Below are 27530 nucleotides of genomic sequence, written 5' to 3'. Positions count from 1 at the left end.
TGTTTACCTTTCGTCCTATGCTTTCGTGAGGTTTAAAATAGGTCGATAAACCTTTTAATCTTACCTTTTAAGTTATAATTACGTGATCACAGTTCAAATAAAACAAAAAACCGAAAGCCTAAACTCAAAAAACGTTAATACATCACCAAATAACGTCCAAACAGAGTAAAAAGCGAGAGAGAATATTCAATAGAACCGACCGCCATAGCGGCATGGAAAATCTGAAGAGGTTGGGTATAGTTCTACCTGTTGTACCGTGAGGGCACTAGTGTACACCTGGCATATCTGCGATAGCCGCGCGAGATTTTGAATTTCCTACCGAGGCGTCAGGGACGTTAGCCATTCTTATATAACCAGCGGGTAAGTTTTATATTTAAAAACAATGAATAGAAATCACTGTATAAAAACAATAAATAATAGAAATCACTGTATAAAACAAAAATGAATAGAAATCACTGTATAAAAACAATGAACAATAGAAATCACTGTATAAAATAATTATTAGAAACCACTGCATAGAAACAATGAATAGAAATCACTGTTTAAAAACAATGAACAATATAAATCACTGTATGAAAACAATGAACAATAGAAATCACTGTATAAAAACAAAGAATAAAAACAATGAATAGAAATCACTGTATAAAAACAAAGAATAAAAACAAAGAATAGAAATCACTGTATAAAAACAAAGAATAAAAACAATGAATAGAAATCACCGTATAAAAACTATGAATAAAGATCACTATATAAAAACAATGAACAAAAGAAATCACAGTATGAAACAATGAACAATAGAAATCACTGTATAAAAACAATGAATAGAAATCACTGTGTAAAAACAATGAATAAAGATCACTATATAAAAACAATGAACAAAAGAAATCACAGTATGAAACAATGAACAATAGAAATTACTGTATAAAAACATAACCAATAGAAATCACTGTATAAAAAGTCCTTCCCTCAGGGGAACTTCACCTGATTGAGTTGAACTTCAAAACACAATAGTATATTAAGTGAATTTAAGATTAAATATCTGGACTCGATACATCGTTTTAAAAACATATTATACCATATAATCAGGTTGAAGACCTAGAGATGCTAAAATGATTGTTTGTAAAACACTAGCCATTTAACATTAGTACCAACAGTTTTAGCTAAATACGTTTTCTGATCTATAATAGTAAGTACTATGATCAAGTATTTGTATCACTTCAAATGCTAAATAGAAATTATAGTTATAAATTATCCGGAAATACAAATTCAAGTAGCATGAAAACATATTCCCAAATATGCTTCGAAGAATGGCAAACGTACAAGAATTGTGGCCAAATCAAATTAGATATTAAGTGACACATGACTGAAAATCATATAACATTTTTCTATAGTCCTGATAAAAAAAAGATAATACCAACATTCTTATACCTCGTATAAATACAAAAAAAATATTACAAATAAAATTTTCAATTGGTGACAAAGAGTGAAATTTAATACTGAGGCTTCTAATAAATTTAGTTTGACACAAGACTGAAATGTTGATCAAAGTGATTGAAGATGTGAGGCTTCAAGTAAATTTAATATGACACAAGATAGCAAGAGACTGAGAGGTTGGTCTATTGAAGTTGTGATTCAGTAATATTTTAAGTTGCAAATAAATTATAACTTAATTTTATGCTTTGTTCTTTGTAAAAAAAAAAAAAAAAAATGTCATATAAAAACTGACAGCAGCATTTATGATTGTTAAGACTTAATCTGTATAATGGCAAAGACAACAACAGATTTTAGGATCTATAGAAAAAAAAAATATTAGTTTAGCAGATGAATTCTAACAACTAACGTTAACAGATTACGCAATATCAAGGTACTTAGAGCCTCACTGTATATAGATCTACATAATTTTGAAAATTACTAATTTTCCCCACACCTAAATCCATGGCATGTATATTTTTTTATGAAGTCACAGATTCGAATTTCCATTTGAACAGTAGAACAAAAGTTTTCTTGTGACAAATTTTGAAAATTACTAATTTTCCCCACACCTAAATCCATGGTATGTACTGTATACTTTTTTTTCCTGAAATCACAGATTCTAATTTCAATTTGAAGAGTAGAACAAAAATTTTCTTGTGACTAATTTTGAAAATTACTAATTTTCCCCACACCTAAATCCATGGCATGTATATTCTTTTATGAAGTCACAGATTCTAATTTCCATTTGAACAGTAGAACAAAAGTTTTCTTGTGACTAATTTTGAAAATTACTAATTCTCCCCACACCTAAATCCATGGCATGTATATATTTTTTTATGACGTCACAGATTCTAATTTCTATTTGAACAGTAGAACAGAAATTTTCTTGTGATTATTTTGAAAATTACAAATTTTCCCCACACCTAAATCCATGGCATGTATATTTTTTTATGAAGTCACAGATTCTAATTTCCATTTGAACAGTAGAACAAAAGTTTTCTTGTGACTAATTTTGAAAATTACTAATTTTCCGCACACCTAAATCCATGGCATGTATATTTTTTTATGAAGTCACAGATTCTAATTTCCATTTGAACAGTGGAACAAAAGTTTTCTTGTGATTATTTTGCTGTTGATTGCCTGGCCCTTACGGCCAAGCACGGGCTCTTACAATAATGCAGCCCGTAGTCTTGTGATTAATGGACGTCCCCATTACATCTGCCGTTTGTCAGGTCAATTTCATGCAAATGACCAATTATATCCTGAAAAAATATATAATGAATTACTCCTCTTAAAATTTAGGACAAATTAGAAGCCTTGATTGGCAAACTGAAACATATAATAAAATTACATAAAAGGTGCTATTGTTTGAGACTAGAGAAAAAAAAAAATCTTTTCGCTTTTCATAACAACCGCATATGCATCTAATTGATTTAGTTTATAAATAGAAATGTTTTAAAATGTGATATAAATGAATAATTTAGATTTTATACAATTATGCAAATTTGGCAGTAATTTTTATTTTTCATAACCATATAAACCTGAACTCTCTACGATGGATTTATTGTTCCGGCATAGCTGGAAACTAACTAAACAATACGCTGCTAGTTGGCGGGGTTAGATCAGTCACCCCGCTCACGCACTCACCTAGTATAATGATCCACTTTTGATTGCTAGCACGACTTTCTAGGGGGACAGGTGATGGCAGGTCAAGTATGAGTTAAGAGCTCGGGGTTGTACCCCAAGAGAGGTGAACATGAAGGAAGAAAAGACCATTCATCCCAGACTAACGCTGGGTAACGACTGACTGCAACTTGTTCAGTAAGGGAGCTGAGGCAACTTACACCGCTTTTTGTGTTGCCACCACAGCATCTATGGAGAAGTTATCCAGGTTTCTGCGAGTTATAGTTTGCAGGTAATAGGTTGCAAAGGTACTCTGGTGATGCCAGAATGACCTGCGCAACAGAGAAGTCTTATTTGAATGTTAGGGCAGTGCTTAGTCCCTAACAAAGGGAGCTCTGCGTATTCGTTCGTGATGAGGAGAGCCACGGTGCCAGGCACAGCCCATGAATTGTGGAATCCTTGTTGAGAACATCTTTTAAGAGATTCTCCTCTTGACCCTGCCTGAGCTTTCTTGAAATCATACCTCAATGCTCTCGAATCATTGACAAGGGAGGTCAGCGGTTACACGAAGGAGACTCCCCCTTCGGAGAGACCCAAAATTACATTCCGCACCAGGATTCTGAGTCTTGGCTGCGCACTCAGACACACACTTGAGTGTAATTTGTCCCCAATTAACTTGGCTGGGCTATGTCGAGGAAGAGACCTTGTCCCTTTCAGACTTTCCTAATAGAGACCCAAACGAGAAAGAACAGACTTAAGAGTCAAGCCATGATCTGACAACTGACAAGTGGTAAGAAAGTCATCCTTTCCGAAAGCATGGTACAGAAACTATGCCTTGAGGAGGTGGTTTAACTTTCGATTGAGAACAAATAAGCTCGACAAGTTGTATGAAGGGACACAATTCTGTCGAGGAGTAAATTAAAACCTTGTTCATTCTAAAGACTAACCTCAAGGCAGTACAGTAGTTTATCATAGCCTCGACTGAGCTAGGTAATATTATCAGCAAGGGTTTGAAGTTCATCAAACAGAGCATAAAAGCTGAAAAGAAAGCACAAAAACTAATAGGTTACATAAAGACACAATTCAAATACAGAAACAAAGACACTGTACTACACCTGTACACATCACTAATAAGACCCCATCTAGAACATGGAGTCCAATTCTGGGCTCCGAGTATTCAGAGGGATAGACTGGAAGTAGTTCAAGCTAAGGATGGTAATCTCTACCTCCTAACTCAGGTCTCTTTTTTGCTCTGATCCTACAGGACTCAAGTCTGGAGAATCCGTACTAATACCGAAAGGTTTTCAGTTGCCACTAGAGGGGACTAAAGATACGACATTCACCAGGAACCAGACGTTCCCAGAAAATCAGTAACACCAACAAGCGCAGACGTCACTGCACCAGTAAGAAGTCTTGTTTGAGGAAGGAACATTCTACTCCTTGAGGATGTTTTAATTTACTTACTTTAGAATTACAAGCTTAGCACAGTCTTATCAGTAAAACTGAACTAGAACTCATACTTACAAATAGGTACCATGATTACTGCTTATAGACAAACCTAGGAAGATCATTTTCTGACCTTTACTTTTTAGATAGAAATATAATATCAGTTAATGAATGGGAAGAGTCCGTGTAAAATTTAATTTACTGTGCATTTTAATGTTCACCATAATAATTTCATGTAAATTTACATGGCAACTATCTACTCACAAAGCTCTAGTAATCAGCCTTCATCTAAACATCTTCCCCTCAATATAAGCTATAGAGACCAGTCTTATGAAGTACTTTTTTGATAAACATCTACCATTGAGAATATTTTAGAAAAATGTGGCAACCTAAATCAACTACTAATTCTATTTGATACATCCTTCTCCTCACCTGAAAACAAGACATAAGTATAAAGATGACTGACTCCAAATTAAAATAGATTTTGACGTAGGAAGAATCTATTTTTGGGTGAGATGGCCATGTCGTCCAGCATGGCAGCTTCCTACTGTAAAATATTTCTGAGAGTGATATTACCAGAGAATTACCGTCAGGTATCACGGGGTTCTAACCCCCGGAACGACTATCCAAAGATATTTTTCCCTGTTGGAGCCCTTGGGCTTATAGCATCTTGCTTTTCCAACTAGGGTTGTAGCTTGGCTAGTAGTAATAATAATAATAATAATAATAATAATAATAATAATAATAATAATAATAATAATAATAATAATCAGGGACTTATCCGAAGATAACCATAGATATCTGCACCCCCAATAGACTTTACCCTGTCTAATCCACTAAGTACCTGAATGTGAGAAAATGACTTTGCTAAAAGAAACTTCTTGTGATGATTGAGAATTAGTTATACCTTTTTATCAGAAAAACTAGTAGTGCAAATTCCTCACTTAAGTTATCCTACTACCATATTTGTAACACTTTGCATGGTGCCTCCAAAGTCTTTAATAAGATACCATTTATATGAATACAACATGAAGTAGAAGTTAATTCTTTCCTGAAGATTTAAATTATTTTCTTTCTGCAAAAATAAAATCCATGTATAATGGAGGTATGGAACACGGTAAACTTCCCTCATAATTCATATACTAAAGATAAAATATTTACATTTAAAACCTTAACTAGAGACTACAGTATATACTACAACTTGCAAGCATTCGGTGTTGGGTAAAATTATAACATTTATATAAGAAATTGCATAAAGATAATTTGGTGAATTAATTGGTTTATGCTATCTTAATTGAACCTAAAAGTTTAAGTCTATTGCTAGAAATAGTTATACTTCAGTGCTGGAAGGAAAATTGTGATATTAATCAAATATATCCTGTTATAATAATCAAGCAGCTGGACTCGCCTCAAACATCTAGTAAGGGGTCTCGGGTGAAATCAGTTTATGAATAACTTTTGGGAGTATGGCAAGTAAATGAATGAATGATTTTAAGTTATCTGGGTATGGGAAGTGAAATACTAGACTTAAAAAGGATCTATAGGCCTATATGTTATCAATTTTACTTCTTTGCTGGAATATTACTACAATGAATAATTATTCTACAAGTATCATACTACAGGTTTAAGAAATATGGCTTTCTATGATCCTAAGGCAGTGTCTAAAATCTATAATCCATGAAAGTATACTATCTAATCTTACATTAGCTACTGCATCACACAAAAGACCTTTTGAGAATAGACGTTTTGAGAAATATTTGTATTTTTAGCATGACGTGGTAGTATACAAAAACAAATTAATGAAGTATAGTAATGAAAAAATCTATGATAATCTCACGAAAAAATAATTTGAGAACAATCTCACTTCAAGAGAAGTTATGCGATACTGGACTTTTTTTTCAGATAGTATATGCTCATCTCTATAAACCACCTTCCATAGATATTCACTACCTACTCTGTAACCTAACGAAGGTGTAAAATTCTGAAAAATAATGAAAATGAAAATTTTAATTTATCTTTAAACTGACGTCAGTGAAATGTTATAGTCAACATCCTTGTTATCAGCTTTAATTTATATATGAATAATTTCATCTTGTGCCATCAGCGTTCCTTTAGTTACCATGTCTTTCCCATATTATTAGGGGAATCGTGTTGCCAAGCGTTCCTTTTGTTTCCATCTCCTTCCCATATTGTTAGGGGAATTGGGTCGCCAAGTGTTCCTTTAGCTTCCATCTCCTTCCCATATTATTAGGGGAATCAAGTAACCAACTAGAAAGTTTTTTGTTTACTGACTTTGCCTTCTGGATTTCAAATATGCAGGTAAACAAACGCTTCTGAAAGAAAAAAAAAAAATATCTTTACTCCATATGGTCTTCACTTTCGAATCATAGCCTGGCTCTTGATAATCAATGTGATACATAAGATTCTTTTTAGTATCATTCATCAGAATAAATTGTATATTTAATTTTATCTTTAGAGATCAAGATAACAATTTTGAACCTTGAACTTGACCATGCAGTTATTGACAAAAACATCTGAAGGAAAAACAGTGCTAATACTTATAGCATCCTGCTTTTCCAACTAAGGTTGTAGCTTGTCTAATAATAATAATAATAATAATAATAATAATAATAATAATAATAATAATAATAATAATAATAATAACAACTAAAGTCCATGAAAAAACAATAACAAAATTATCCAAAACTAAAGTAGCAGTCATGTATAATATGAAGATTGGTGCTTTGATAAGATCCTTATTCTTTCAACAATAGTTTTATGAGTACTATTCCTAGTAAGGTTTCCAGTATCGTTATTGCATTGATAATATTGCATTTGAAGTATTAAGAAGTGAATAGATTAAATTCTCACAATTATACAGATAAATAGTTAATTAGATATAATTATATATCCCTGTATCGTGATACTGCTTTCTGCAAGGTACCAGGCATGAAGTTGGCAAAGATTGTAAATCTATTATCTATATAGAAACAAGTATATTAATCAAAGGGTAAATACAGGCAGTTTTGGTTTTACATCATTCAGGAGTTTGGTATACAGAGACTAGCTTCTTTGAACTACAGAACTTTGAAACAATTTGTAATTTTAATTTGAACTAATAATGTACAGCTTTTCAAATACCAACTATCAATGGTTTGTTTTCTAATTAGTGTGATGATTGAGTAATTCAAAATATCGTCATCTTGACGGCTCTTAAAAGCATAAAGAATATATAAACACGAATAGTACAGAAAGTATCACCAAATATCAACACAAATTCTAAGGAAAATATCTCATATACATAAACCCATGTTTCCCTGCCTGCATAACACTGGGCTGTTTAACTATTATTATATAGCAGCAACCACTTGAAAATGCTGAATTCATATGTTAATGAACCTACCTTTTCAGTAATAAAACTACACTCAATACAGCCAAAATATGTTATCTCCAACACTCAATCTGTTGTTGCAGACATAAAGTCACCAAGAATTCAATTTTTTCAGTTATCAACCCTAAATTTTCAAGGTTCTCTTAATTCTTTGCAAAATATCAAAATGTTTAGAAAAATACGATAGCAATTTCAATAGTCTTTGTCAAAATTCAAAGATGGAGTTCAGAAACCATAAAAAGTAACCTAACGAGACCAGATCAGTCCCTTTTCTTGACTGACGGACCAACGTTATCACCGTTGAGACACAGGCAGAATGTGGATCGGATGAACTACTCATAGGATACCAATTTGAACATTTATAAACAAATTAAAATGTAATGCAAAACCTATGTACTCATCAATTTTAGAGATAGGCTCTGTCGCTCAAATCGAACCACATTTCCTATAAAATCATTGGGTGACCCCTTTGTTAAATAAGTTCCGTCACTCAAATTGAACCACATTCCTTAAAAAAAAAAGCATGGGATGACCTACATTTAGATGACCATAACAAATGGTTTATGAGGATTATATACACTAATTTTCCTATAAATTCTTTGGTAATTTTGTTACTCGGTACATCATGGAATGAGGACCATATTGTTTAGTGCACCAACTAGTACAAACACAGCTGTTAAGTTAGACTAAAACTTTAAATATCATTGAATAGCAAACGTGTTAAACCCACAATAAATTCATAATGTTATACGAGTGAAAAATTTGGATTTAAGAGTACAGTAACTTTATGGGAAATTGCGCCATTAAAACTGTATCCCATAGTTCAAAAGTAATTTGTATTTTTCTTTATGGGAAATTGCAGCATTAAAACTGTATCCCATAGTTCAAAAGTAATTTGTACTTTTCTTAACTATAAAAACTTGGGTTCTTTATAGGTTTATGCTTTCAGCAAAGCTGGATACGGCTGAATAAAACTTAATGAGGCGGTGGCAGTTGAGGGTGGCGTGTAAGGCCCGCCCATCCAATAGACCACTGAGCTCCCACTTTGACCCTAAATTTAGGCCTTGCAGGGTTTTTGAGGTAGGAAATGTAGCTTAAAGAACTTGTTTGTAAACAGGTAGTTAGAAAAAAATAAAAATTACCCTAAAAATTTATGATTTGTTCTTACAAGAATTTAATAAACCTTTGTCCTTTAATTGAAGGGAGGAAGTCCCTACAACTGTCTAGCTTACTTTCTGGGGATTTGTTCAAGCACTTTGGTCCTCTAAAAGGATGGAAGTTAGGAGTTAGGACTCACATCAACCTCCAAACGACATGAGCATGAAGATGAGGCAAGTGTTAAGCTTAGTCACTACCAGGGAATGGTAGACAGACAAGGAAGAAGCTATATCTGCTTGGAAGATATGTTGTCTGAATGTGTGTTCATTTATGAGAAATGGGTTTGCTTACATGTGAGCAATGAATTCTTTCCCTTTGTCTGGGAGAATGGAGGAGGTACTAATAAACAAAATTTATTTAAGAAAAGTTGCTCGATCATGTGGCTTCCTCCGTTTAGTGTCAGATCCATCAAATGAAGGAGTGACTTTGTCACCACAAGCAAAGGGAAGAAAAATAAGGGCTACTTGATCTTACCTATCCTTGTAGACGACTTATATTCCGACCACTATGGTTGGTTCAATTGAGAGGAACAAGGATCATTTGACTATCAAGCAAAAGGGCAACTCCCATGCGAGTGCGAGTGCCCAAGAGATCGCTTAACAAAGGAACATTTCAAGGAGATCACTGTCAAGACATGAGATTGGCTGCAAGCAACTGCTTCTGTAAAATCAGGATGAAATCTTGCCCTCGCTAGGATGGGAGTTGGCCGTGCATGACCGTCTATGGACCGGTAAACACTAGAGTAACCAGCTACCTCAAGCGGATAAAAGCATTACAGAAAACCTCTCAAGCTGATCGCTGTCAAGCAAACGATCGGTTGCAAGCAACTATTTCCAATAGACAAGATTGAGACTGTGGTACTGACCAATAAACACACAGAAAAATTTCCTCTATAGAAGGTATATGTTCCCCTCAATCTTATGGCAGGAATCCCATGTTTTAGGTACCCTCAGGCAGGCCAAAGACTGGGGACCAACCTGGATGGTTTGTTGCACCCAAACTCCACCAGTTAACATCGATAAATAATTGTAAATGAGCCCTCCTCCTTCCTGGTGATAGGTATAGCTAAGAAAAGAGGTAGATGCTTCCCGATCGAATTAACTGGAATAAGCTCCGATTGTTCCCTCTCAAGGGAACAGACTCGCTTTGTATAGTTTTGAAGTCTAAGTATGCTCCATAGATATTAGGGACGGCTTGACTGGGATGGAGGAGCAGCCCACTTGAGAGCAGACTTCCTATGTCTGGGGTTCATGGAAAGGCAATGGTTCTTGTAGAACCTGACTTTTCTCAGGAGATACAACATTGGCTGATAGAGAGAGCTAATGATGCATTGGAACAAGATTCTAATTTGTCTGGATCCAGGCATCAATTGGCTTAACCCAAGATTGTCCTTTACATACAAAGGAACGTCAGTAGGTTCTGCATGATGGTAACTTGCCCTAGCTACTCTTCACGAGCGTATATCTATGTGCCCACGTGGCTAGCACATGCAACTGGTGAAACGAACAGCCTTCGTTGGCAGTAGTAGCTCACCAGCTCTCATGTGAATGTGTCAAATCACAAATGCCCTACCTTAGGGCAAGTGACCGTACATTAGCTTAAGCATCGTGAACGCATTTGTGTTTGTCAATGTGCAACATAATTGCTCAAAAGGAGTCGATCGTTCACAAGCAGTAGCATCATGAACATGTTCGCAAGCATGCATGCACCCACGAGAAGCTCATGCAGCTGGCAAAGAGTGTGTGTGTTGAAGCTCACCTGTAAGCAAACACTTATCTGCCATCGCTTGTGAACGTAAGAGCAAGCTGATTCTATCCCGTTAACAGTAGAGGCTTGGGCCAATAACCCCGAACGGTTATATTTCATGAGACTCGTTGTACTCTGAGGCATGGTGGGCTGAGGCAGAGATAGAAAGGGTTCAGACGCCAAGACCATGTGTGTACTCCAAAGAGCTCTCTATCCCATAGGGAGAAGATGTCTGAGGCAATAAATCCCAAGAATTATGTCTCAAGAATGGTCGTACAACAGGAGAATGATAGTGAGAGGTGGTTAATGTAACCAGTCGGCAGGCATTACCATGAGGGTGCTTCAAAGAGCTCTCTACCCAGTAATGAGTGGAGATCTGTGACAATAACCTAGCAAGGTTATGTCTCATGAGACTACTTGTGCACTGGTGAGTTGATGGTGAGAGGCGGCAGCCACAAGAAATCTGAAGGTATCTCCATCTGTGGCAATAACCTCGAAGGATTATGTCTCATTATCCTTGTTGTAGCGAGATCTGGCTCATAAAGGTGAGCATGCATGCATAAACCGAAGTAGCGTTTGTCAGAACCTCAATATGGTATAAAATGACAAATTCGAAGATAATTTGTATTTTTCCTAACCATACAAACCTTAGCTATTTACAAAGGGTTTACTTTTAGCGCAGCTGAAATGACGAGCCAATAGTTTTTAACGAGGGTTAATTACCCCCGCGCTAGTTAGCGGGGGGTGGGGAAGGGTAGCTTGCTACCCCTCCCCCCTCCACACACCGGTGACTTGCTTCACTTCACTTAGAGGTAGGACTTGACTTGGGGGTCAGGGATGGCGGGCACATATGTGTAAATAGCTAAGGTTTGTATGGTTAGGAAAAATACAAATTATCTTCGAATTTGTCATTTGTTCCGTAACCGAAATACAAACCACGCTATTTACAAAGGGTGACTTACCCCTTAGGAAGGGTGGAAAGTCCCCAGCCTTACTGACTTCGGCTTGCCCGGGGGCTCGATCCCTTAGTGAGCAGCACTAGAGAGAGGGAGCCCCTGTACCTCACAGGTTCCTAGCATCGCTAGGAACGAGTGGCCTACATAAGTAGTGTGAGGAGGAGAGTGTGACTCGTCCTATGAAGTTGACCTTGAGACCTTCAGATAGGAATTCTAGGATAGGACGTTCCCCATACCACCTCGTCAGGGTATGGGAGACGCAACAGTATTAAGCTTAATACTAGGAGCACAAAGAAGCATGGGTTACCTGCAGAGGTCGAGGTCAGCTATGCGAGGACCAGGATGCTGCTTCCCCAAGAGAGGGGAGAATGAAGAAAGAAGTAAGGGTCAGACATACTCTTTCATTCACACAGACTAAGACCGGGTAACAACGCCCTCAACCTACTGCTACTTGTCCAAAAAGGAGCCTGAGGTTAGACCAGCTGTTGTGCAGCCACCACAGGGCCGATAGAGAACGTATCGAGGCTCCTGTGGGTCACGTCTTGCAGGTAGTGGGCTGTGAAGGTCGTTTGACGCTTCCAGACCCCCGCTTGAAGTACCTGCGTCACAGAGAAGTTTCTCTTGAAGGCCAGGGATGTAGCAATACCCCTGACATCGTGGGCCCGAGGGCGACGTGACGGAGGAGGGTCAGGATTCAGGGCATGGTGGATAACCCTTCGAATCCAAGCAGAGATGGTGTTCCTTGTGACCCTCCTCTTTGTCCTGCCTGTGCTCACAAACAAAGCTCGCACATGAGGACGGACTGCAGCCGTTCTCTTCAAGTAGTACCTCAGACACCTCACTGGGCATAGTAGCAGCTGGTCTGGGTCGTTTGTTACAGAACGGAGACTCGCGATCCTGAAAGAGTCGAACCGAGGATCCGGCACTCCAGGATTCTGAGTCTTGGCCACAAACTCAGGGACGAACCTGAACGTTACCTCCCCCCATCCCCTTGAATGGGCGATGTCGTACGAGAGACCATGAAGTTCACTAACTCGCTTGGCCGAGGCCAAGGCGAGTAGGAAAGCCGTCTTCCAAGACAGGTGGCGATCGGAGGCCTGGCGTAATGGCTCGAAGGGAGGTCTCTTGAGAGACCTGAGAACTCGAACCACGTTCCAAGGAGGGGGTCTCACTTCCGACTGGGGGCAGGTAAGCTCATAGCTACGTATGAGTAAAGAGAGTTCCAGCGATGAAGAAATATCCACGCCCTTCAATCTGAAGGCCAAGCTTAAGGCTGAGCGATAGCCTTTCACTGCCGAGACAGAAAGGCGCATTTCTTCTCGCAGATACACAAGGAAGTCCGCTATTGCTGGAATAGTGGCATCGAGTGGAGAGATACCCCTTCCACGACACCAACCACAAAAGACTCTCCACTTCGCTTGGTAGACTCCCTCAGAGGACCTTCGCAGGTGCCGAGACATTCTCTCCGCAACCTGTTGCGAAAAGCCTCTCTCCGCGAGGAGACGCTGGATAGTCTCCAGGCGTGAAGCCGAAGCGAGGCTACGGCCCTGTGAGGGACACCGGAGTGGGGTTGTCTGAGAAGCTCGTGTCGTGGAGGAAGCTCCCTTGGGAGTTCCGTCAGGAGTTGCAGAAGGTCCGGAAACCATTCCGCGTGATGCCATAGCGGAGCTACTAGAGTCATGGAACAGTTGACCGATAGTCTGGTCCTGTTGAGCACCCTTCTCATCAGACAGAATGGTGGGAAGGCGTACACGTCGATGTTGTCCCACCGTTGCTGGAAAGCATCTTGCCAGAGTGCCTTGGGGTCCGGGACTGGTGAGCAGTACAGGGGCAGCTTGAAGTTCAAGGCTGTCGCGAACAAGTCCACCGTCGGGGAACCCCACAAAGTCAGGACTTTGTTGGCTATCTGAGGATCCAAAGACCACTCGGTACTCACTATCTGCGAAGCCCTGCTCAGACTGTCGGCGAGCACATTCCTCTTGCCAGGAATGAAGCGAGCTGATAGTGTTATCGAGTGGGTTTCGGTCCACCTCAGAGTCTCTACTGCAAGATGGGATAGCTGTTGTGAAAAAGTGCCTCCCTGCTTGTTGATATAAGCCACTACCGTGGTGTTGTCGCTCATCACCACCACGGAGTGACCCGCCAGGAACCGTTGGAACTGTTGAAGGGCCAGAAAGACGGCCTTCAATTCTAGCAGGTTGATGTGTAGGCACTTTTCTGATTCTGACCAAAGGCCTGAGGCCCTCTGGTTCAGAACGTGCGCCCCCCACCCTTCTTTTGACGCGTCCGAAAACAGAGTCAATTCCGGGGGAAGGACGAGAAGACTCACTCCCTTTCGCAGGTTCTCGTCGGCCAGCCACCACCGCAAGTCCGTCTGTTCCAGAGACCCCATTGGGATCAGAGTGTCCGGGGAATCGGATCCTTGATTCCACCGGGACTTGAGCCGCCATTGAAGGGATCTCATCCTGAGGCGGCTGTTTGGAACCAGACGGGCCAGGGAGGATAGGTGGCCCAAGAGACGCAACCACGATTGGGCGGGGAGTTCTTTTCGCCTGAGGAAAGGTTCCGCCACCCTCCTCAGCCTTGCTATCCGGTCGTCTGATGGAAAGGCTTTGTGGAGATTGGTGTCTATTAGCATGCCTAGATAAACCAGTCGCTGGGACGGCTGCAGAGAGGACTTCTCGAGGTTTACCACGATCCCCAGATCCTGGCAAAGATCTAGAAGCCTGTCTCGGTGTCGAAGAAGGGTCGACTCCGAGTCTGCTAGGATCAGCCAATCGTCTAGGTAACGAAGGAGACGAATGCCGTTCCTGTGCGCCCAAGTCGAAATCAGGGTGAACACTCTGGTGAACACCTGAGGAGCTGTGGAGAGACCGAAACACAGCACCTTGAACTGGTAGATCTTGTTGTCTAGGCAGAATCTCAGGTACTTCCTGGAAGACGGATGGATTGGGATCTGGAAGTACGCGTCCTTTAGATCCAGTGTACACATGAAGTCTTGTGGTCTCACCGCAAGTCTGACTGTGTCTGCTGTCTCCATGCTGAACCGGGTTTGTTTGACAAACCTGTTCAGAGCCGAGAGATCGATGACGGGTCTCCAGTCTCCAGTAGCCTTCTTTACAAGAAAGAGTCGACTGAAGAAGCCTGGAGAGCCGTCCACGACCTCCTGGAGAGCACCCTTCTCGAACATGGTCTTGACTTCGGCCTGAAGGGCCAGCCCCTTTGCCGATCCCATGGCATAGGAGCTCAACGACACTGGATTCGCTGTCAGGGGAGGTTGAGATGACGTGAACGGGACGCGATAACCTTGGCCGATCACCGAGATCGTCCAAGCATCGGCCCCGAGATGTTGCCACCTGCGGACGCAACGCTGAAGGCATCCCCCCACAGGTGGACACGCAGGGGGACTGCCACCCCTAGGGCTTGCGGCCGCGGCCGCCACCCCTAGAAGTCTTGCCTCCCCTGGAGGACTTACCACCCCTCTTGACCTTGGCTGGAAAGGGCTGGGGCTTAGACACCACTTTCTTAGCTGCCGGTGCCTGTTTGGGAGCCTTACGAGGCTGTTGCTGCTGTTGTGGCGGGGCTGGAGGCTTATAGGGCCGAGTTGTAAGGGCCCTGTGGAGGAGGGAGTCCGTGCTGGATTTCCTCCACCTCTCAGCCGTTCGCTCCAAGTCTTGAGGCTCAAACAGGCTCTCCCCCAGGAGGGAGGCATGTCGGAGCCTACACACATCTACGGCGGGGACCTTCGGATGGAATCTCTCGGACACAGCATCGCGACGCTTCAACACCGAGTTGGCCCACAGGGTGGTAACCTGGTGCGCCAAGAACTCGATGGAGCGGGTGCCCGAGAGCAAGAAGGTCTCTAGGGCCTTCCTATTGGTCTCCTTGGACAAGTCCTCAGATCGCAATAGGATGCCCAGAGATCCTAACCAGAAGTCCAGCCACGAAGTGGCCTGCATGGCACACTTAGCGACCTTCTCGTGGTTAAGGATCTCTGCCGCCGAGAACGACACCTGCCGGGCAGAGAGTTTCTCCAAGGGAACTCCCTTCGCCAGCTCCTCCACAGAGTGATGGAGCGGAAGAGCGAGGTTGTGCTCACCCAGGATCTCGAAATACCTCCTCTGCTGAAGGCGAGGAGGAGGGATGAGTTTGTTCCCGGCAGTGGAACGACTGGAGGAGGCAAGAAGTGCGAGCTGAGCATTGGCCCTAGCTCTGGCACTCTTCAGCCCCCGAGACCAGGGCAGAGCTGCACTGGTCTTAGGGGCCTTCCGAACGTCGAACACTTCATCCAGAATTGTGTCTTTGCCTTCACGGGGGGGGATGACTGGATCCGTAAGACTGTTAAGTTGCCTTATCAGGCTTAGGACCTGCCAGAAGGCATGTTCGGACTCTTGCTGTTCTCCTCCCTGTGGGCTGGCAGCTAAGTCTCCTGCCCCAGGAATCTCTTCCTGGGGTGATACGTGGACATTCCCCTGGGTAGTCATGGGTTCCTGTCGAATCCTTGCAGAGGATTTAGGGATGGTCTTGGAATCCTTGGGCTCCCTCCTAGGAGGGATACAGGATCCCAACAACGAGGTTCGAGGGGCCCCTTCCTCACGAGACAATTCTCCTGCCTGAAGCGAAGTCTCCCCCCCTGGTGGCGGGGGGAAGACTACCGGTCCACTGGACTCACCTGAGGACGGAAAGGCCTCGTCCACGGGAGAAGGAGAGAGTACTCGTGCCGGAGAGGGGACCCTCGAGACCGACCTCTTGGGAACCAACTTCGCCCTGGGGGAAGTCACCACGAAGTCCACTCCTCTCTTTCTCTTCAGCGAAGGAGAGACAGCCGCTGGTTTGTTACCCTGGCCGGCGAGTGCTGGTTTCATAACCCTCACTAACGCCCGTGCCAGCGGACCAAACCAAGTCTGCTGCTCAAAGGACACAGAGTCCGAAATCCTCGCTAAGGTGAAAGGGATCGGGCGATCCTTTGGAGTGGACACGACGGTACCTGCCTGAAAAGAAGGTGGGGAAGAATGCTGTAATGACCTGTCCTCGTCCTGCAATACCAACCTGTGCTTGGATGGAGGTGATCCCGAGTGCCGTCTAGGAGCACGCGTCCCTGCTGCTACCACCGGCTGTGGAATTCGCCGCGAACTATGGTCGCGCGAGGGTGAACGGTCGCGCAAAGGCGAATGGTTGCGCGGGTGATCGCGCGGGCGTACAGGCGAGCGGTCGCGCGGGCGCGCAGGCGAGCGGTCGCGCGGGCGCGCAGGCGAGCGATCGCGCGGGCGCGCAGGCGAGCGATCACGCGGGCGCGCAGGCGAGTGGGCGTGAGGGTGGGCAGGTAAAGGAACACGTGTCCGAGGCGACGAACGCAAGCGATGGCGCGACGGCGAGGGATCGTGCTGCCGCGTAGGTGAAGAAGATCGCTGGCGATAATGATCACGTGATGGTAAGCGATGGCGAGCAGCATGTGAAGGTGAATGATTGCGCGCCAGAGGGCGGTCGTTCAGGGTTGAGCGATGAGGAGCAGCATGCGTAAGCGGGCGATCGTTCAGGGTTGTGCGATGGCGAGCAGCATGCGTAGGTGAATGATCGCGTGAAAGGGTGCGATGGTGATCAGCATCCGCAGGAAGGCGATCGTTCAGGGTTGTGCGATGAGGAGCAGCATGCGTAAGCGGGCGATCGTGCAGGGTTGTGCGATGGCGAGCAGCATGCGCAGGTGAATGATCGCGTGAAAGGGTGCGATGGTGATCAGCATCCGCAGGAGGGCGATCGTTCAGGGTATTGCGATGAGGAGCAGCATGCGAAAGCGGGCGATCGTGCAGGGTTGTGCGATGGCGAGCAGCATGCGTAAGCGGGCGATCGTGCAGGGTTGTGCGATGGTGATCAGCATCCGCAGGAGGGCGATCGTTCAGGGTATTGCGATGAGGAGCAGCATGCGTAAGCGGGCGATCATGCAGGTTCGTGCGATGGCGGGCAGCATGTGAAGGTGATCGCTGGCGAACTGGTGATCGCTGGCGAGCTGGTGATCGCTGGCGAGCTGGTGATCGCTGGCGAGCTGGTGATCGCTGGCGAGCTGGTGATCGCTGGCGAGCAGAAGGTCGACGCGTGTCCTGTGAGAGGATAGGTTCACGAGCAGGAACGGGAAGATCGCTGGCGCGTTGGCGAACATGTGTTTCTGACACACGATGGTGAGCAGGGAGTTCAGCAGGAACTAAAGGGTGGTCAGAGACCGCAGGGCGATGGTCCTCAAATGAGCGCTGACGCTCGGAAGAGAGCTGACGAGCAGGAGAGCGCTGGCGAGGGGGGCGAACCTCAGGAGAGAGCCGACGAGCAGGTGAGCGTCGGCGAGCAGGAGAGTCTTGGCGAGCAGGAGATCGTCGACGAGCAGGAGATCGCTGGCGAGCAGGAGAGCGCTTGTGCGCTGGCCCTGCTCGCGTAAGGGAAGAATCCCTTAGCCCCGAAGGGACCGTTGCCCGTCGGGTGACGAGTTCTCCAGAAGGCGAAGATCCGGCAGGAGATGGAGAGCGGTCCGCAGAGAGGTTCAAGGAGGGCGGAGTAGTCGGTTGAGGCTGACGAGGAGAGTCCCCCCCGGAGGACGAAGACCCAAAAAGGCGCCTCTTAGTCCCCCTGTAAGGGGAAGGGAGGCCCTTGTGGCGTAGAGGGCGGTGAGCCTTACGGCGGAGGCGGCCTCGGGGGAGATCGTCGGGACCATCGGTCCTCCGAAGGGGAGTCTCCTTCAAAACACTTCCCTCAGAAGGAAGCTGGGCAGCAGTCGAGACCGAAGGACTCACTTCCCCCTTCGAAGGATGCACGGAAGGAGGAGGAGAGCCTAGAGCACCATCACCAGCAACAGCACCTGCGTCGGAAGGCCCAGCCACGTCGGAGGCCTCTGTCACCACGACGTCGACAATAGACAGAGGGTCTACCTCCGCTACCACCGGCGACTGTTTAACAGCGGCCCCCAACGAGACAAGGTCAATAAGAGCGACCCTGGAGGGCAAGCCCTTAAGCTCCAGGGACGACCAAATCTGCAACAGATCATCACTGGATAAAGTATTATTATCAATAACCTCCCCCGGAGGAGGAGGGGGAACCGCCTCGCTATGGGAGGCGACGCCCTCTCCCCCCACCGAAGGTAGGGAAACAGAACAAGGGCCTGCGCTCCCACTCGGACGACTCTCCTTAGGAGGCGGACGAGGGGGAGCTTCGGAGGAGGTTTGGGCGGCGGAAGAAGAGTCCCGAGAACCTTCCTCCTTCAAGGCTAACCCCGGAGGAGAACGGTCTCTCTTGGACTTCTTCTTACGCCGACGGCCAAACCTCTCCCACTGGGAGGCAGACCACTCCCTACACTCACGGCACATGTTATCCTGGTCGCACCGTCGGCCCCGACATTGAGGGCAGAGGGTGTGAGGATCCGTACTCACGTCCGACATGAAAGTCCCACAAGGACGGCCGGCAACTCCAGGGCATGTCCGCATATTAAATAAAAGAACATAACTGAAGGTCAACTTCCAACCAATCACACAAGCTGTAAAGAAAAAGAAGAAAATTAAAGGCTGTCAGCGAAGGCGATGAACAGACACGTCTGATCACCGCCGAGCCAAAAGTGAAGTGAAGCAAGTCACCGGTGTGTGGAGGGGGGAGGGGTAGCAAGCTACCCTTCCCCACCCCCCGCTAACTAGCGCGGGGGTAATTAACCCTCGTTAAAAACTATTGGCTCGTCATTTCAGCTGCGCTAAAAGTAAACCCTTTGTAAATAGCGTGGTTTGTATTTCGGTTACGGAACAAATTGACATTAAAGATACTTTTTACCTGGTAAATGAACATATATAGAGGGGATTAAAACATGACTCTTTTACTCCTAAACAGAGAACATATCTCCCACCATATCTAATCATAACCAATTACCCACTCCAGCTTAATAAAATGTATAAATTAAATCCCCATGTGGGATCATTAAGAAGTATTTGGTCTCCTGCTCTATGCCACCATACATCTACACACCAGACAAGGGTCTTCCTCAATTATATTTTTACTCCTAACCTTTGATTTATTCACTGAAATGCTAATGGCAGGCCCCACAAAAGGCGCTTAGATAGCAAGTAGGAAAAATATATGGTTCATGCATTTGACTGGAAATTAAAGTATCATGTATGTATGTTTTCATTCTTTATTTACTGCACTAAGTAAAAGCTCAAATAACACAATGTAAGGTAGGGTAGGGTACGATAGGGTAGGGTAGGTAAGCTAATAAGGTTTATGCTAGTAAGGTAAGGTAAGGTAAGGTAAGGTAAGGTGGGGTAGGGTAGGGTGGGGTATGGTAGGCAGCCACAAGAAATCTGAAGGTATCTCCATCTGTGGCAATAACCTCAAAGGATTATGTCTCATTATCCTTGTTGTAGCGAGATCTGGCTCATAAAGGTGAGCATGCATGCATAAACCGAAGTAGCGTTTGTCAGAACCTCAATATGGAGGTGTGAGGGAGTAGTGCGCTGGCCGTTGTCAACGAGAGGAGTTAGCCCCCGCATTTCACTAAAACTTAGTGACTGGGTGCACAATACTGCAAAAGACTCTCCCACATGACTAGGGTCTGTGCGTTCACTTGCAAAAGCTGCACGAGATGAAGCATGAACTCTCATCTGCGCTCCCGCAGAAGGTTGGCGAGTAGCCTTGCATGCTCCTTCAGGAGGATGCACAAGCTCGGATGGTGGCAAGCAAGGCTCAGAAAGCTTTCCTGCGTGCAGATGCACAGAAGAAAAGGCAGGCTCTTCCCCGTAAGGGAAGGAAGCCCCAAGTGGAGGTCCCAAATGGCCTATCTTCACAAAGCTCAGAGAGCTTTGTTCTGCCTGTAGTGAAAGGTGTTGGTCACAGGCATCACCATCTGCGGCAATAACCCTGAAGGGTTATAGCTCACAGGACCCGGAAGAGGCAGCAACCACAAGCGGTCGGCAGACATCACCATCTGCGGCAAAAACACTGAAGGGTTATCACTCACGAACCTCGTTGTGCACTAAGGGCACAAAGGGAGATGCGTTGACCGACATGCATCACCATCTGCTGGAATAATTCTGAAAGGGTGTAGATAACGAGACTTTTTGTGCACTAGGGGTACGATGGGAGAGGTGGCGACCACAAGCGGTCAGCATAAATCACCATCTAGGTGCTCCAAAGAGCAAATACTCCAAAGAGCTGGAAAGAGACATTGATGAATCAAGCATTGGTTTCCAAAACACCGATGAGGGCTGACCACACAGGTGAGGAGGGCCTTGCTCGTGAACAAAAAAGGTGCACAACACTGGGTGGAGAAGCTGATGCTTCTTATGCTGCAAGACCTCAACGCGTTGAGTGAACTCAGGTTGAGGGTGCGCCACGTAATCAGCAAGCATAGAAGTCTGACAGTGGTCAGCTTCTGGGTTATATCCAAAGGATCACCTGACTGGTAGTGACTGGTAGTATGCAACTGCTCATGTTTATGCATTGGATCTGCATGAACGAATGGAAGAGCAGATATGAAGGGTGCTGAAACTAACTTCACAAGAAGCTCTGGAGGGTCACCCAGAATCTTGGATGGGAAGACCATGAATAACCCCTGGGAAGGCAGCTGTACCCTCCGACTGTTCCCTTAACTGTAGCATCTCCAAAGGCTGTTCCTTAAAGGGGAGACCCAAAAGCCATAAAGAAGGAAAGTTGCGCATGCGGCAACGAGAGAGAGTTCCCCAGTATAGGGGAAGTGACAGTTTCTGCACCTAAGAGTTGTCCAGGGTTCAGTCGATCACCACTCTCACCCATTCGTCCATCGGAAGAGAACTAACAAGCAGAGAAAATGCGGAGGGAATGAGACACCGAAATAAGAAGTTGGGAGTACTTCTCCCGTCATCTACTGAACTGCTCTCACTGGAAGGATGACTGACTATACCCTGAAAAAGTAAATAACCATTGATGTAAATAGACAATTTTATGTAAAGAGCTGACAAGGGGAGAGACATGCAGCACGTCTTCACTCTACAGAGCCAAAAGCAAAAGTGACATCATATAACCCACTACATCCCGCAAATTAGCGGCAGACTGTTATACTAGTTTCAGCTTTGCCCAAGGTATTATATCCATAGTAAAGATCAAGAGTTTGTATTAGGTGCAACACAGGGACTTTAGCAAACATAACCACACACACATTACCTATGCTATGACTCCAGGACTTTCTCTTTACTTACCAATGAGTTTCAAATGCCTGGAATAGCTTGTCTGATCCTAAAACTGTTTCACATGCAAACTTATAATAAAAACTTTGGCCCATGTAACAAATAACAATTTCTCCTTACCAAAAATTAACAGGTCGAAGCCTGATGTCTTTCAGTAGCTACGGGACTATTTATTGGAGTCCATTTTCTACTATTAGGTGAAGGTATAATGCAGTTGCTTCCAGCATGAAGTTGCGGAGCTGCTCGTGCCTCTTGTTCTGTTGAATTAATATATTTGTATAAATGTAACAGTCAAATACAAAAAAAAAAAAATGGTATAAAATTGACATTAAAGATACTTTTTACCAGGTGAATAAACATATATAGAGGGGATTAAAACATGACTCTTTTACTCCTAAACAGAGAACATATCTCCCACCATATCTAATCATAACCAATTACCCACTCCAGCTTAATAAAATGTATAAATTAAATCCCCATGTGGGATCATTAAGAAGTATTTGGTCTCCTGCTCTATGCCACCATACATCTACACACCAGACAAGGGTCTTCCTCAATTGTATTTTTACTCCCAACCTTTGATTTATTCACTGAAATGCTAATGGCAGCCACAAGAAAAGGCGCTTAGATAGCAAGTAGGAAAAATATTTGGTTCATGTATTTGGCTATAAATTAAAGTATCATATATTTACCCTTCTATTCTATATTTACTGCATTAAGTAAAAGCTCAAATATGACAATGTAGGGTAGGGTAGGGTATGGTAGGGTAGGGTAGGGAAGGGTAGGGTAGGGTAGCATAGATAAGGGTAACTAAAGGTAGGTATAGTAAGGATAGGTATGGTAAGAGTAGGTAAGCACAGGTATGAGGTATAGTAAGAGTTAGTTAAGTAAAGGTAAGGTAAGGTAAGGTAAGGTAGGGTAGGGTAAGGTAATGTAAGGGTAGGGTAGGGTAGGGTAGGGTAAGGTTAGTGAAGGGTAGGGTAAGGTTAGTGAAGGGTAGGGTAAGGTTAGTGAAGGGTAGGGTAAGGGTGGGTTAGCTAAGTTAAGGTTAGGTGATGTACGGTAAGGATAGGATAGCTAAGGTAAGGGTGTAAGGTAGGGTAAGGTAAGGGTAGGGTAAGCAAGGGTAGGGTAAGCAAGGGTAGGGTAAGCAAGGGTAGGGTAAGGTTAAGTTTGGGTAGGGTAAGGTTAAGTTTGGGTAGGGTAAGGGTAAGGTAAGAGCAGGTAAAGTATGAGTAGGTAAGAGAGTAGGTAAGGTGAAGGCAGGCAAGGTAAGAGTAGGTAAGGTCAGGACAGGCAACGTATGTACTGTATATGTAAATTATGTGTGGGTAAAGTATGGTTAGGAAAGGTAAGATTAGATAAATTATAGGTATGAAAGGTAAGGGTAGGTAATGTGAGAGTCATTAAGGTTAGATGAGGTAAGGTAGGATAAGATAAGGTAAGGATAGGTAAGGTAAAGTGAGGTTAGATAAAGTAAGGGTAGGTAAAGTGAGGTTAAGTAAAGTAAGGTTAGGTAAAGTGAGGTTAAGCAAGGTAAGGTAGTTAAGAAAAGGGTATGTAAGGTAAGAATGGGTATGATAGGGGCAGGCAAAGTGAGGTTAGGTAACTACAACATAAGCAAGAGAGAGTATTTTGTAATTTTATTTTCGTAATTATGCTCAGTGGATTTTGGGAAAGCATTTGATAGCATTTCACGTAGTATGCTAAAAAATATATGAGGCACTATGGGATACCAGAAAAGTGTGTAAACCTGATAATGGTTATGCATAAGTGGAACTTGATGGTAGTCTTACAGATACATTCGAGGTCAAGACTGGAGTACTACAGGGTGGAATACTATCCCATCTGTTGTTTATCATGGTGATTGATTATGTTATGAACAAGGCAATGTAAGGAATGAATAATGGCATTCACTGGAAAGGGGATCAGAGATTATGTGATCTTGAATACGCAGATGATATAGTTCTAATTGTTTCTACAATGGTTGAAATACAGGAAATGATTGATAGGTTAGTAATGGAGGGGAGAAAGATTGCATATTACAGGGCAATGTAACAGTAACAAAACTACTTTTTCTTATAGAAAAAATTACGCTCTCTTCGAAAATGACACTCGTTCTCGTCGCAAATGAATAGTTTCAGAAATATATATATATATATATATATATATATATATATATATATATATATATATATATATATATATATATATATATATATATATATATATATATATATATATATATATACAGTATATATATATATATACAGTATATATATATATATATATATATATATATATATATCTATATCCTACAGTAATGGGGGACCCCCAGTGGGAACTCGGGGTTTTGGGTGGGGAAAACATACTAGGGAAATGATGTATAGCTGTAAAACAAGAATTTTCTTCTCTATACATTACCTTCTTGGATTTATAATAACCGGAGGAAAAGACAAAACAGTATATCTGTATAAACTTTGGGGCGTCGTGGCAAAGACTATTCCTCATGAAAAAATACAGTAACCAGTGCTGCCAATGCCTGATGTAGAACAAATGTTAGCATTCCATGCTAACATTAGCACACTCACGTACATACGTTTGTACATACCAGTTTTCGATCTTCTGCGCAAAAACCCCGCCTCCCTACGTAGAAACTTTTCCCCCACCAATATGATTTCTTCTTCCCTAACCGTGAAATGTAACTCTCCGTCTCTCTACCAGCTCTGTTCAAGTCTATTACACGATTACTTATGCAATACCCCCGTATACATATTACTTTTGACCCTAGAATTACTCGTTTTATTATCCTATACCTTATAAAATCAACTCATTTTATATTCCCATTCAATATTATTTATCATACATCGCATTTTATCTTCCTATATTGGTTTTATTCCTTTTGTTATTTCTTTGTCACAACCCAGATTTCACATAAATACTTGCTCTATACAAGTTTCCCTATCCAGTTCATTCATGTTTACCCACTAGACTCCGTTGTTTTCCCATTAACCAATCACGATCCTATACGTATTCAAAGTTTACACAAGGGGGTTGTCAGTTAATATTTCCCTACCCCCTTCCTTTAACTCTTTAAATGGTCTATTCATACCCCTTCCACCAAATCCTTTTCGCTGGAAACCTTTGTCCTTGTAAGGTGTACGTCATTTCAAGTGAGATTTATTTTTTCGTATTTTGCCATGGAGGAAGTTACAGAAACTTGTAACGGCTGCAGTATTCCATACCTAAAAGCATTTGCTAAATTCCATGGTGATTTTTATGATTCTTCATCCAATGTTGATAATTTCCTTAAAGTACACGATGTAATTCCTCACCGTTTACAGTGTCCCAAGTGCCGTTTCCTCTTATCTTACGTGTTTTATTGTAATACCGAAACCAAGATACCTAAAACCAAAAAGAAACGTCGGTGTCGTTATACCGTTACTTCTTATCAATGTACATTTTTAGGAAAAAGTCGCCTACCCCCATGGGAGATATTATTTAAAGTTAAGCCGTCAGTCTCACCCTCCCGTGTCCCGCAAGTTTCGACGTCCCCTTCATAAAGGTAAGTCATTCAACAAAAGTCATTATATGTGTTTTGTGACCTGTTAACTTCTAGGTTAGGTTAGGTGGGTGTGTTAGGTTCTGTACTCTTTTTGTACCTTTTTAAATAGTGTAAAGTGTATAGGAACAATTCATTAAAATACACATGATAATATTACCGTAGCAGCATTGCTACCGTTAGCAATGCCTTTGTAACGTTGTTAACAGTGTATAATTGGTAACGTTCCTTATTTTAACATTCCTAGTATATACCAGAGTTTTGTGACCTGGGAACCCCTAGGTTAGGTTAGGTGGGTTTGTTATGTTCTGTACCCTTTTCGTAATTTTTATATATTGTGTAACTGGTAATATTATCGTAACAGTCCCAGGCATCGTTGATAACACTATGTATCATTGGTAAAGCTGCTAATGTTATCGTTCGCAGTACATTCGTGAGTGAAGTGACACTGTTGAACAAGTGTTTATATTTAAATATTTTAACAACACATATGACAACAGAGGTTATATTTAGCCATTTTAACAGAAAATATATGTTTTCCTGTAGAAAATGACGTGATTTAACTGTTTTTCACCCTCATTTCATCCGTAATAACAGCAACCAATTCGGCAACTTAAAAGTTAGTCGAATTGGTTGATGTGTTTGTTTGCAGTTGAAATGAAGGTCAAATTCGGTTAAATCACGTTATTTACTATAGGAATACATATATTTTCTGTTCGAAATCACACCCTGTAATACAATACAACTTTACCAAGGAACCATCATTACCAGCAATGGATCTCATTAAAGAGGGCAGAGCAAGCAATGGCCAGGCTAAAACGGTTTGAAGGTCAAATGGAATAACAAATTGCATCAAAATCCTAATATACATTTCACTTGTAAGATCGATATCAACTTGTGGGCACCAGTCGTGGTACAGCAATGTAACAACTGATGTAAAATTTCTTGCCTTTGAAAATACAGCATTGAGAAGGATTTTAGGAATCAATGGCAGCAGCAATAATAAAGGCAGTAACTCTAACAAAGGCTGTGGGGGATTGCATATGAGAATTAGGTTGAACTGAGAGATGGTACAGGAAAGAGACATAAGACTTGAATTCACCGAAGAACTATGCATCCTATGGTTTCCAGAGCATTAAGATAATTTGGTTTGCTTTATTGCCTTATTAAATCCTATTTCAAAAACGCCCAAAGATACGCCCTACGCAAATCTGTACCGTTAAGTATACTCTAAGGGTAGGCCTAATCTAGCATGAAGTTGCTTGGTCTTGAAAGAAATATAGGCCTACGCTAAGATACACTTCTATCAGGCTAATCTCACACCAAGAATAAAAGACAAACATTAACTGTAAAATTGAATATCATGAAATTATTGAGCATTACCTTCACAGTAAATGAAAAAGAAGAAATTCACAGCACAGTTCAATATATATCGCCGTTCCTTGTTGGCATGGAGGAGAAACAAAGGACGTTTGGGAGACATTTTTTTTCCAAAATCTCAGATTCTCGCAGTGTTGCCACTTGCCAGTAGGGTTAGTGTAAAAATTCCTAAAACTTATGATAAAAAAAATCCCCATTTTCACAAATATATTTTCTTCTGGTCACGTAGGGTTTAGTAATATACTGCATATAAGTGCAAGATAACTAATTGCAACAATATAAATGTTTGTTTCTTCGTAGAAATTGGTACAGAATATCTCCATCAGACATCCAAAATCCCCAAATCTAGGGATAAATTCCCGTATCTGGCAACACTGACTTGGTGACTTCGAGAATCTCGAGAAAAAATATGATATAGTTTCGTATCTACGATTTGCTCCTGTAAATTATAAAATAATACTAATTTTTTTTTATAAATCATGGACAGTACAGTAAACGTGGAATTATATTTTATAACTTAATTATGAATAGTAACAAGAAAGTTGACTGACAAGCGTTTCCTTATTCTGTTTAAGGACTGATTTTCTAGTCCTATAAATGGACTACATTAT

At 42.6% G+C, this 27530-nt stretch overlaps 1 long non-coding RNA gene across 1 annotated transcript; it reads right to left on the bottom strand.

Annotated features, from left to right (window-relative positions):
• Positions 1 to 511: 511 nt before the first annotated feature.
• Positions 512 to 27268, bottom strand: LOC137634667 (uncharacterized). The gene is made up of 4 exons (XR_011042551.1): positions 26923 to 27268; positions 22098 to 22234; positions 6662 to 6875; positions 512 to 2735 (listed from the first exon to the last, which is right to left on the bottom strand). It is a non-coding gene; the product is annotated as an uncharacterized lncRNA (long non-coding RNA).
• Between the last annotated feature and the right edge of the window lie 262 nt (positions 27269 to 27530).

This window comes from Palaemon carinicauda, chromosome 45 (assembly GCF_036898095.1).
Source record: "Palaemon carinicauda isolate YSFRI2023 chromosome 45, ASM3689809v2, whole genome shotgun sequence".
Classification (NCBI taxonomy): Eukaryota; Metazoa; Arthropoda; class Malacostraca; order Decapoda; family Palaemonidae; genus Palaemon; species Palaemon carinicauda.
This window is presented reverse-complemented; position numbering and strand designations above follow the sequence as displayed.